This window comes from Antedon mediterranea, chromosome 9 (genome assembly GCF_964355755.1).
Source record: "Antedon mediterranea chromosome 9, ecAntMedi1.1, whole genome shotgun sequence".
In the NCBI taxonomy this organism is placed as follows: domain Eukaryota; kingdom Metazoa; phylum Echinodermata; class Crinoidea; order Comatulida; family Antedonidae; genus Antedon; species Antedon mediterranea.
Genome location: NC_092678.1, coordinates 6,652,544 through 6,665,062, shown reverse-complemented (window position 1 = coordinate 6,665,062; position 12,519 = coordinate 6,652,544).

Below are 12,519 nucleotides of genomic sequence, written 5' to 3'. Positions count from 1 at the left end.
TATTGTCGCCAGTGTTTATTGTCGCCAGTGTTTATTGTCGCCAGTGTTTATTATCGCAAATGTTAAATTTTTACAAGTATTTATTATCACAAGTATTTATTATCGCCGGTGTTTTGTTATCGCCGGTGTTTTGTTATCGCCGGTGTTTGTTATCGCTGGTGTTTGTTATTTTTATTAAGTGTCATAATACTGTGAATGACATATTGTGGTGTTTCTATAAGAAAATTAAGTATAAATGATATTGGAAAACATTAATTTTAATTAGTTCGTTTAATGGAAAATTGCTTCACAATTAAGACAAATAAATAATCTACAGCAATAATCAGCGCATGATTTTCAAAAAATATTGGATGAATTTTTCAGATCAAGGTTTATTACTTATTAGTGTTACTTATCAGAAATTTAAAAACAAGATATATCACTTAATCAAAAACTGTACAGGTTTTACAATCTAAAGAGAGTGTCTTTATCCTAGTTTGATTTTTAGACCAACTTTTGAATAGTAAAACTTTTTTGACAATTGAAAATTAATATCCATTTCTTGTGCGCATCGATAAAAACTAGCCGTCTTACAGTAATAACAAAAATGGGCATGTAAAAAATTAATTTTTATTATCGCATATATTTATTATCGCAACTTTAATATAGCAAGTGTTTATTATTCAAAGTGTTTATTATTTCAAGTGTTTATTGAATGTGTTTGTTATAGCAAACATTTGTTATCGCAAGCGTTTATTATATTTCAAGCCTTTAGTATATTTCGAGCGTTTATTATATTACAAGCGTTTATTATATTACAAGAGTCAATTATGTTAGAAGCGTTTATTATACTTCAAGCGTCTATATCACAAGTGTGATTGAAACAGTACTGTCTGCAGATTGGATAATGGGTGTATGTCCTATATATTGTGCCAGTTCTGCAGTACATATCATTTCAAAACCTGAGCTGCACTGACGAGATCTAATAAGATCGAAACAGATTAAATTTGTTTTTAACAAGATCACCACTTTTGGTCAGAATGGGTTTAGACTGGTAACCGTATGTCGATGGGCTAAATAGTACTGTAGTATTTAATCTTTATCCTGAAGCAGCAGCAGTGATTATGATTGCATTCAATTATTTTTCAAATGATATTCAGTGATTGCAAAATAATGAATGTTTTAATAATACTGTTGAATCATCTCTTGGTTTGGTGTTAATGTTAAATTGTCAGAAGAAATTGCTAAGTGTCTACTATCGTCGCCAGTGTTTATTATCAGCGCTTATCGTCGCCAGCACTTATCGTCGCCAGTGTTTATTATCAGCGCTTATCGTCGCCAGCACTTATCGTCGCCAGCACTTATCGTCGCCAGTGTTTATTATCAGCGCTTATCGTCGCCAGCACTGATCGTTGCCAGCACTTATCGTCGCCAGTGTTTATTATCAGCGCTTATCGTCGGCAGCACTTATCGTCGCCAGTGTTTATTATCAGCGCTTATCGTCGCCAGTGGTTATTATTAGCGCTTATCGTCACCAGTGTTTATTATCAGCACTTATCGTTGCCACCACTTATCGTCGCCAGTGTTTATTATCCGCACTTATCGTCGCCACCACTTATCGTTGCCAGCACTTAATATTATTTTTTTATACTTCAAGTGTTTATTATTATACTACAAGCGTTTACTATTATTATTATTATACTACAAGCGTTTACTATTATTATTATTATACTACAAGCGTTTACTATTATTATTATTATACTACAAGCGTTTACTATTATTATTATTATACTACAAGCGTTTACTATTATTATTATTATACTACAAGCGTTTACTATTATTATTATTATACTACAAGCGTTTACTATTATTATTATTATACTACAAGCGTTTACTATTATTATTATTATACTACAAGCGTTTACTATTATTATTATTATACTACAAGCGTTTACTATTATTATTATTATACTACAAGCGTTTAATATTATTATTATTATACTACAAGCGTTTACTATTATTATTATACTACAAGCGTTTACTATTATTATTATTATACTACAAGCGTTTACTATTATTATTATTATTATACTACAAGCGTTTACTATTATTATTATTATTATACTACAAGCGTTTACTATTATTATTATTATACTACAAGCGTTTACTATTATTATTATTATTATACTACAAGCGTTTACTATTATTATTATTATACTACAAGCGTTTACTATTATTATTATTATACTACAAGCGTTTACTATTATTATTATTATTATACTACAAGCGTTTACTATTATTATTATTATTATACTACAAGCGTTTACTATTATTATTATACTACAAGCGTTTACTATTATTATTATTATACTACAAGCGTTTACTATTATTATTATTATTATACTACAAGCGTTTACTATTATTATTATTATTATACTACAAGCGTTTACTATTATTATTATTATACTACAAGCGTTTACTATTATTATTATTATACTACAAGCGTTTACTATTATTATTATTATACTACAAGCGTTTACTATTATTATTATTATACTACAAGCGTTTACTATTATTATTATTATACTACAAGCGTTTACTATTATTATTATTATTATACTACAAGCGTTTACTGTTATTATTATTATTATACTACAAGCGTTTACTATTATTATTATTATACTACAAGCGTTTACTATTATTATTATTATTATACTACAAGCGTTTACTATTATTATTATACTACAAGCGTTTACTATTATTATTATTATTATACTACAAGCGTTTACTGTTATTATTATTATTATACTACAAGCGTTTACTATTATTATTATTATTATACTACAAGCGTTTACTGTTATTATTATTATTATACTACAAGCGTTTACTTTTATTATTATTATACTACAAGCGTTTACTTTTATTATTATTATACTACAAGCGTTTACTTTTATTATTATTATACTACAAGCGTTTACTATTATTATTATTATACTACAAGCGTTTACTATTATTATTATTATACTACAAGCGTTTACTATTATTATTATTATTATACTACAAGCGTTTACTATTATTATTATTATTATACTACAAGCGTTTACTATTATTATTATTATTATACTACAAGCGTTTACTGTTATTATTATACTACAAGCGTTTACTGTTATTATTATACTACAAGCGTTTACTATTATTATTATTATTATACTACAAGCGTTTACTATTATTATTATTATTATACTACAAGCGTTTACTGTTATTATTATACTACAAGCGTTTACTATTATTATTATTATACTACAAGCGTTTACTATTATTATTATTATACTACAAGCGTTTACTATTATTATTATTATACTACAAGCGTTTACTATTATTATTATTATACTACAAGCGTTTACTATTATTATTATTATACTACAAGCGTTTACTATTATTATTATTATTATACTACAAGCGTTTACTATTATTATTATTATTATACTACAAGCGTTTACTGTTATTATTATTATACTACAAGCGTTTACTATTATTATTATTATTATACTACAAGCGTTTACTATTATTATTATTATTATACTACAAGCGTTTACTATTATTATTATTATTATACTACAAGCGTTTACTGTTATTATTATTATTATACTACAAGCGTTTACTATTATTATTATTATTATACTACAAGCGTTTACTATTATTATTATTATTATACTACAAGCGTTTACTATTATTATTATTATTATACTACAAGCGTTTACTATTATTATTATTATTATACTACAAGCGTTTACTGTTATTATTATTATTACACTACAAGCGTTTACTATTATTATTATTATTATACTACAAGCGTTTACTGTTATTATTATTATTATACTACAAGCGTTTACTGTTATTATTATTATTATACTACAAGCGTTTACTATTATTATTATTATTATACTACAAGCGTTTACTATTATTATTATTATTATACTACAAGCGTTTACTGTTATTATTATTATTATACTACAAGCGTTTACTATTATTATTATTATTATACTACAAGCGTTTACTGTTATTATTATTATTATACTACAAGCGTTTACTATTATTATTATTATACTACAAGCGTTTACTATTATTATTATTATACTACAAGCGTTTACTATTATTATTATTATACTACAAGCGTTTACTATTATTATTATTATACTACAAGCGTTTACTATTATTATTATTATACTACAAGCGTTTACTATTATTATTATTATACTACAAGCGTTTACTGTTATTATTATTATTATACTACAAGCGTTTACTATTATTATTATTATTATACTACAAGCGTTTACTATTATTATTATTATACTACAAGCGTTTACTATTATTATTATTATACTACAAGCGTTTACTATTATTATTATTATTATACTACAAGCGTTTACTATTATTATTATTATTATACTACAAGCGTTTACTATTATTATTATTATTATACTACAAGCGTTTACTATTATTATTATTATTATACTACAAGCGTTTACTGTTATTATTATTATTATACTACAAGCGTTTACTATTATTATTATTATTATACTACAAGCGTTTACTATTATTATTATTATTATACTACAAGCGTTTACTGTTATTATTATTATTATACTACAAGCGTTTACTATTATTATTATTATTATACTACAAGCGTTTACTATTATTATTATTATTATACTACAAGCGTTTACTATTATTATTATTATTATACTACAAGCGTTTACTATTATTATTATTATTATACTACAAGCGTTTACTATTATTATTATTATTATACTACAAGCGTTTACTATTATTATTATTATTATACTACAAGCGTTTACTATTATTATTATTATTATACTACAAGCGTTTACTATTATTATTATTATTATACTACAAGCGTTTACTATTATTATTATTATTATACTACAAGCGTTTACTATTATTATTATTATTATACTACAAGCGTTTACTATTATTATTATTATTATACTACAAGCGTTTACTATTATTATTATTATTATACTACAAGCGTTTACTATTATTATTATTATTATACTACAAGCGTTTACTATTATTATTATTATTATACTACAAGCGTTTACTATTATTATTATTATTATACTACAAGCGTTTACTATTATTATTATTATTATACTACAAGCGTTTACTATTATTATTATTATTATACTACAAGCGTTTACTATTATTATTATTATTATACTACAAGCGTTTACTATTATTATTATTATTATACTACAAGCGTTTACTATTATTATTATTATTATACTACAAGCGTTTACTATTATTATTATTATTATACTACAAGCGTTTACTATTATTATTATTATTATACTACAAGCGTTTACTATTATTATTATTATTATACTACAAGCGTTTACTATTATTATTATTATTATACTACAAGCGTTTACTATTATTATTATTATTATACTACAAGCGTTTACTATTATTATTATTATTATACTACAAGCGTTTACTATTATTATTATTATTATACTACAAGCGTTTACTATTATTATTATTATTATACTACAAGCGTTTACTATTATTATTATTATTATACTACAAGCGTTTACTATTATTATTATTATTATACTACAAGCGTTTACTATTATTATTATTATTATACTACAAGCGTTTACTATTATTATTATTATTATACTACAAGCGTTTACTATTATTATTATTATTATACTACAAGCGTTTACTATTATTATTATTATTATACTACAAGCGTTTACTATTATTATTATTATTATACTACAAGCGTTTACTATTATTATTATTATTATACTACAAGCGTTTACTATTATTATTATTATTATACTACAAGCGTTTACTATTATTATTATTATTATACTACAAGCGTTTACTATTATTATTATTATTATACTACAAGCGTTTACTATTATTATTATACTACAAGCCATTTAATTTAATTTGCTTTTCATATGCTAAAAAAATTTCAATTAAGTTAAACCACCTAATGTTGACATAAAATTAAGTGGATTAAGTTAATCCACTTAATTTGAACTTAACTGAATTTTTTTTTTTCATTTCAAATGCCACAAAAATCACAATTAAGTGGATCAAGTTAATTAAGTGGATTAATAACTGAATCCACTTAATTTTGACATAATATTAAGTAGATTAAGTTGATCCACTTAATTTATTTTTGCTTTTCAAATACTAAAAAACTCACAATTAAGTGGATTAAGTTAAAATTAAGTGGATTAAGTTAAGCCACTTAATTTTGACATAATATTAAGTGGATTAACTTAATCCACTTAATTTATTTTTGCTTTTCAAATACTAAAAAAAAACTCAAAATTAAGTGGAGTAAGTTAAAATTAAGTGGATTAAGTTAAGCCACTTAATTTTGACATAATATTAAGTGGATTAACTTAATCCATTTAATTTATTTTTGCTTTTCAAATACTAAAAAACTCACAATTAAGTGGATTAAGTTAAGCCACTTAATTTTGACATAATATTAAGTGGATTAACTTAATCCACTTAAATTATTTTTGCTTTTCAAATACTAAAAAAACTCAAAATTAAGTGGATTAAGTTAAGCCACTTAATTTTGACATAATATTAAGTGGATTAACTTAATCCATTTAATTTATTTTTGCTTTTCAAATACTAAAAAAAACTCACAATTAAGTGGATTAAGTTAAGCCACTTAATTTTGACATAATATTAAGTGGATTAACTTAATCCACTTAATTTATTTTTGCTTTTCAAATACTAAAAAACTCAAAAATAAGTGGATTAAGTTAAAATTAAGTGGATTAAGTTAAGCCACTTAATTTTGACATTTTATTAAGTGGATTAACTTAATCCACTTAATTTATTTTTGCTTTTCAAATACTAAAAAACTCACAATTAAGTGGATTAAGTTAAGCCACTTAATTTTGAGATAATATAAAGTGGATTAAGTTAAAATTAACTTAATTTAATTTAACTTAACTTAATCCACTTAATTTTTTATTTTTTTCAAATGCTAAACAACTCACAATTTAATCCACTTAATTAATTGACATAATATTAAGTGGTTTAATTAATTGACATTTTGAGGTAGCGCACGTCCAATTTCAGGTAGCGCACGTCCAATTTCAGGTAGCGCACGAAATGACAGCAATAACAGAAACTTGCGGCGAAATAATAGTGGTATGACTTAGGCGATATAACGGTATGACTTAGGCGCTATAGCGGTATGACTTAGGCGATATAGCGGTATGACTTAGGCGATATAGCGGTATGACACTTGCGGCGAAAAAATAACAATATAACAGACACTTGCGGCGAAATAATAGCAACAGACACTTGCGGTGATATAGCGGTATGACTTAGGCGATAAAGCGGTATGACACTTGTGGCGAAATAATAACAATATAACAGACACTTGCGGCGAAATAATAGTGGTATGACATAGGCGATATAGCGGTATGACTTAGGCGATATAGCGGTATGACTTAGGCGCTATAGCGGTATGACTTAGGCGATATAGCGGTATGACTTAGGCGATATAGCGGTATGACACTTGCGGCGAAAAAATAACAATATAACAGACACTTGCGGCAAAATAATAACAATAACAGACACTTGCGGCGAAATAATAGCAACAGACACTTGCGGTGATATAGCGGTATGACTTAGGCGATAAAGCGGTATGACACTTGTGGCGAAATAATAACAATATAACAGACACTTGCGGCGAAATAATAGCGGTATGACATAGGCGATATAGCGGTATGACCTAGGCGATATAGCGGTATGACTTAGGCAATATAGCGGTATGACACTTGCGGCGAAAGAATAACAATATAACAGACACTTGCGGGGAAATAATAACAATAACATACATTTGCGGCGAAAGACACTTGCGGCGAAATAACAATAAACAGACACTTGCGATGTAATAGACACTTGCGACGTAATAGACACTTGCGACGTAATGGACACTTGCGACGTAATGGACACTTGCGACGTAATGGACACTTGCGACGTAATGGACACTTGCGACGTAATAATAACAAACACATCTATGTTTTATATTTATATATATATATTTTATCTGTATTTTATTGTTAACCGTTTTTGATGTTGTATTGTTTTATGTTTCAAACCTGTTAGTGGCGGTATTTATCGCTGTTGGTTTTGATTGAATAAAATAAAATAAAAATAAAATAAAGTAATGGACACTTGCGACGTAATGGACACTTGCGACGTAATGGACACTTGCGACGTAATAGACACTTGCGACGTAATAGACACTTGCGACGTAATGGACACTTGCGACGTAATGGACACTTGCGACGTAATGGACACATGCGACGTAATGGACACATGCGACGTAATGGACACTTGCGACGTAATGGACACTTGCGACGTAATGGACACTTGCGACGTAATAGACACTTGCGAGTTAATAGGCACTTGCGACGTAATAGACACTTGCGACGTAATAGACACTTGCGACGTAATGATAATAATAATAATAGACACTTGTGACGTAATAATAATAATAGACATTTGCGACGTAATAGACACTTGCGACGTAATAGACACTTGCGACGTAATAGATACTTGCGACGTAATAGGCACTTGCGACGTAATAGACACTTGCGACGTAATGATAATAATAATAATAGACACTTGTGACGTAATAATAATAATAGACATTTGCGACGTAATAGACACTTGCGACGTAATAGACACTTGCGACGTAATGATAATAATAATAATAGACACTTGTGACGTAATAATAATAATAGACACTTGTGACGTAATAATAATAATAGACACTTGCGACGTAATAGGCACTTGCGACGTAATAGACACTGGCGACGTAATAGACACTTGCGACGTAATAGACACTTGCGACGTAATAGACACTTGCAACGTAATAGACACTTGCGACGTAATAGACACTTGCGACGTAATAGACACTTGCGACGTAATAGACACTTGCGACGTAATAATAATAATAGACACTTGCGACGTAATAGACACTTGCGACGTAATAGACACTTGCGACGTAATAGACACTTGCGACGTAATAGACACTTGCGACGTAATAGACACTTGCGACGTAATGGACACTTGCGACGTAATGGACACTTGCGACGTAATGGACACTTGCGACGTAATGGACACTAGCGACGTAATGGACACTAGCGACGTAATGGACACTTGCGACGTAATGGACACTTGCGACGTAATGGACACTTGCGACGTAATGGACACTTGCGACGTAATGGACACTTGCGACGTAATGGACACTTGCGACGTAATGGACACTTGCGACGTAATGGACACTTGCGACGTAATGGACACTTGCGACGTAATGGACACTTGCGACGTAATGGACACTTGCGACGTAATGGACACTTGCGACGTAATGGACACTTGCGACGTAATGGACACTAGCGACGTAATGGACACTTGCGACGTAATGGACACTTGCGACGTAATGGACACTTGCGACGTAATGGACACTTGCGACGTAATGGACACTTGCGACGTAATGGACACTTGCGACGTAATGGACACTTGCGACGTAATAGACACTTGCGACGTAATAGACACTTGCGACGTAATGATAATAATAATAATAGACACTTGTGACGTAATAATAATAATAGACATTTGCGACGTAATAGACACTTGCGACGTAATAGACACTTGCGACGTAATAGACACTAGCGACGTAATAGACACTAGCGACGTAATAGACACTTGCGACGTAATAGACACTAGCGACGTAATAGACACTAGCAACGTAATAGACACTAGCGACGTAATAGACACTTGCGACGTAATAGACATCTGCGACGTAATAAACACTGGCGATAATAAACACTTGCAATAAAATAAACATTTGTAATATAACAAACACTGGCTATTATAAACGTGTGCGATAATAAACAAATAAATATACAGTCAATATATTGTGATAATAAACACTTGTGATAATAAACACTTGCGATAATAAACACAATATTAAATACTTGCAATTATAAACATTTGCAATAATAGATAGATGGAAGAATAAACTGTTAAAACACATAAAATGACTAATAATACCCCGACAGTCATACCAAGACGCTTACATGGATACATTTCCACTAAGAAGCAATACAGAAACTTACACTGGTACGCGTTACCTGAAACTCTTATAACTCTTAACCATTGAGAATTAATTACGCAGCCGATTTCATTCTAAGAAAGTAAATTTTCACTTTCTATTAAAGACAACATATTTTATTAAGTGAAAGATTTTTGTCGCTGTGATTGTTGTTGTGATTTCATTTTTTTGTTTTGGTAACCACTTCTATAGCAATTTCTTCTGACATTTTAACATTAACACCAAACTAAGAGATGATTCAACAGTACTATTAAAACATTCATCATTTCGCAATCACTGAATATCATTTGAAAAATAATTGAATGCAATCATAATCACTGCTGGTGCTGACCAAATGTGGTGACCTGAAATTTAATCAGATTTTTTTTTTTTTGCAGACAGTACTGTTTCGATCTTATTAGATCTCGTCAGTGCAGCTTCAGAATGATATGTACTGCAGAACTGGCACATACACCCATTATCCAATCTGCAGACAGTACTGTTTCGATCACACTTGCGATATAGACGCTTTAAGTATAATAAACGCTTGTAATATAAAATAGACGCTTGAAATATAATAGCCGCTTGAAATATAATAGCCGCTTGAAATATAATAGCCACTTGAAATATAATAGCCACTTGAAATATAATAGACATGCTTGCTATAAAAATTAAATTTCAATTTAATTAAAAATACACAGTAAAATATCATTAAAAGGATGATATCATGATATCTTAACAATAGTAAATAAAAAATAGTAAATAAAAAATTGTAAAAATAATATCAATAATAAAACACCTTAAAATGGAAAATTAGAGAAACATAATAAACATTTGTGACAATATAATAAACACGTCTCATATAGTAAACACTGACAATAAATAAACACTTTTGCGACAATAAATAAACACTTTTGCGACAATAAACACTTGCGATAATAAACACTTGCGACAATATAATAAACACTTGCGATAATAAACACTTGCGACAATATAATAAACACTTGCGATAATAAACACTTGCGATAATATAGTAAACACTTGCGATAATAAACACTTGCGATAATAAACACTTGCGATAATAAACACTTGCGACAATATAATAAACACTTCTAATATAGTAAACACTGGCGATAATAAACACTTGCGATAATATAGTAAACACTTGCGATAATAAACACTTGCGATAATATAGTAAACACTTCTAATATAGTAAACACTTTTGCGATAATAAACACTTTTGCGATAATATACACTTGCGACAATATAATAAACACTTCTAATATAGTAAACACTGGCTATAAATAAACACTTTTGCGATAATAAACACTTGCGATAATAAACACTTGCGACAATATAATAAACACTTCTAATATAGTAAACACTGACAATAAATAAACACTTTTGCGATAATAAACACTTGCGATAATAAACACTTGCGACAATATAATAAACACTTCTAATATAGTAAACACTGGCTATAAATAAACACTTTTGCGACAATAAACACTTGCGACAATATAATAAACACTTCTAATATAGTAAACACTGACAATAAATAAACACTTTTGCGACAATAAACACTTGCGACAATATAATAAACACTTGCGACAATATAATAAACACTTCTAATATAGTAAACACTGACAATAAATAAACACTTTTGCGACAATAAACACTTGCGATAATAAACACTTGCGACAATATAATAAACACTTCTAATATAGTAAACACTGACAATAAATAAACACTTTTGCGACAATAAACACTTGCGATAATAAACACTTGCGATAATAAACACTTGCGACAATATAATAAACACTTCTAATATAGTAAACACTTCTAATATAGTAAACACTTTTGCGACAATAAACACTTTTGCAATAATAAACACTTTTGCGATAATAAACACTTTTGCGATAATAAACACTTGCGATAATAAACACTTGCGAAAAAAAATACAGACAGTAAAATCTCAACAATAGTAAATAAACAATGGTAAAAATACTATCAATAATCAAACACCTTAAAATGGAAAATTACCAACAACATTGAATCGTAAAATGGAAAAAAATATCGACAGTAACAAATTGTAAAATGGAAAAATTACCAACAATAGTAAAAAACCTTAGAATGGAAAAATTACCAAAAATAGTAAAAAAACCTTAAAAAGGAAAAATTACCAACAATATTAAATCACCTTAAAATGGAAAAATGACCAACAATAGTAAAATATAAAATGGACAAAAATATCATCAGTAAAATATTGTAAAATGGAAAAATTACCTCTTGAGTGCTCCATTGTAAACAAACAGCTATAGGCCTACACGTGAGCACTACCTCTGAGCTCTATACCATTCAGTTGG